We start from the raw sequence: 2,026 nt of genomic DNA, 5'->3' as shown, positions 1-2,026 counted from the left end.
TCGGGAAGCACAAGGGGGCGTGGAGCATCCTCACCTCGATGGAAGGTAACAAGTAGGTCCCCGCCGGCGTCCACACAGTCGACGCGGTGGTGCTATCCGATGCACACAAGGTGTTTATTGAAATGCCAAACAGAGAGAGAGGATGAGGACATGCCGACGTGTGGGCCTCACCTGTCATAACGGTCAACTTAATGGTCAAAATAAATAGAGTTGACTTTCTGACCATGTCACGCCTGATGGGTGTGTCCATAAGTTATACATATGACCCTTTTTAAATAAGAGATAAGTTTTAATCTGCACGGTTGATCTCTCTCAAATATCCCAAACTTTTTAAACCGAAGAACACATCAGAAGGGAAATAAAGAAAAAAATATAATGTAAAACTAAAGTTTGACCGTGGCCCAACAATTTAGGATCTTTGTTCTACATCATATAACTCGTGATTTCCACTGATAAATTTTAGTCAGACAGTAAGAACCATAGTTTTAAATGGCCGACTGTAAGCCCGCTATAGTGTGCCGTTAAATGGTCTCATGTCTAAAATAGCCCACTATAGCTTCAGTATATCTAATTTGGAGGTCCGTCACTATTTAGTATAGCCCGCTATTTAAAACACTCGTAAAAACAGAGGAAGTATCAAAGCTAGCCGGCAACTTCACCTCTCTATATATAATCATCTTGACTTTATTTCAGCACAATTCTTAATCCGGAGGCATCAATACAGTCGACATATGAATATCAACATCTAGTTATTCTGTCAAACCCGGCAGATAAATCCATCTATTTCTTGCACGGAGGAAGGGGAGCACCGCAGAGGCACTTGTTGTGCAGGAAGCTGTAGAGATCAAACCTCGCCATGTTCCCGCCGGCCGGCACGGGGCCGCAGAGCCTGTTGTAGCTGACGTTGAAGGCCAGCAGGTTGGCCACGTTCGCGACCTGCACCGGGATGCTGCCATGGATGGCATTGTGGCTCAGGTCCAGGTGGAAGAGCTTCTCCGGGAGCACCACCACGCCTGACAGGTAGAAATCAAAGGCGTTGCGGGGCAGGTCGATGTACTGCAGCTCCTTCCCGCGCCCGAAGAGGCCGGACGCGTCGCCGGTCAGGGCGTTGCGCGAGAGGTCGAGGTGCGTGAAGTTCACTGCAGCGAACGAGGCCGGGATGGGGCCGGTGAGGTTGTTGTGCGACACGTCGAGGTAGACGTCCTGGCCGGCGGACTCGCTGAGGAACATCTGGGGGATGGCGCCGCTGAGGCGGTTGCGGCTGAGGGTGATGCCGGGGATGGCGCCCAGCGACACCGGGATGGCGCCGCTGAGCGAGTTGAAGGAGAGGTCGAGCTGGGTGAGCTTCTTGAGCTTGCCCAAGGAGGACGGCACGGGGCCCGACACGGCCGTCCATGAGATTTCGAGCCTGGAGAGGTTGGTGAGCTTGCCTATCGCCGACGGTATGGGGCCCGATACCCCCGGGGGTGGTGTAGGAAAAGGTCTTCCAGGTGGGTGAGACCGGCTATGGCGCTGGGGATTGTGCCCGTGAAGTTGGGGTCCTGGAAGACGGAGAAGCCCACGACGCGGCCCGTGGAGCGGGCGCAGGCGGCGGCGAACCAGTCGCAGCAGGGTGTGTCGGGCGCCCATGACGAGGACCAGGACTCCGGGAAGGCGAGCAGCACCGCCTTGTCGTCGGGGTGGCAATCCTTGTAAGTAAGCTCCCAAGAGGGCTCGGCGGTTGCCGCGCCGGCGAGGAGACAGCCGAGGAGGAGGACGAGCAGCGCATGTGAGTGCATCCTCATCCTGCCGGCTGAGTGTGGCTTTGATGTGATGTGAGTCCACTTCGGTGTGCTGCGCCCCACGTCTCTGTGTGCCTCATGGTGGTGCATATATGTACAGACTCGTCGATGCACTCGGACCACTTGCTGAGCAATGAGCATTGAAGCCTAAGGGTGTGTTTGGTAGCTGTTCCCACCCTAGCATAGTTGTTCCCATTTGAGACATGTCAAGTATAGACATGCTGTGTACATGCATGTGCAGTTGT

The 2,026-nt window shown here is 54.3% G+C and overlaps 1 pseudogene; it reads right to left on the bottom strand.

The window, feature by feature from the left end:
• Nucleotides 1–683: 683 nt before the first annotated feature.
• Nucleotides 684–1,824, bottom strand: LOC123066379 (polygalacturonase inhibitor-like; annotated as a pseudogene).
• Between the last annotated feature and the right edge of the window lie 202 nt (nt 1,825–2,026).

The sequence above is a fragment of the Triticum aestivum genome, chromosome 3B (assembly GCF_018294505.1).
Source record: "Triticum aestivum cultivar Chinese Spring chromosome 3B, IWGSC CS RefSeq v2.1, whole genome shotgun sequence".
Taxonomy (NCBI): Eukaryota; Viridiplantae; Streptophyta; class Magnoliopsida; order Poales; family Poaceae; genus Triticum; species Triticum aestivum.
Note: the sequence above shows the minus strand (reverse complement) of the source record. Positions and strands in the feature narration are given on the sequence as shown.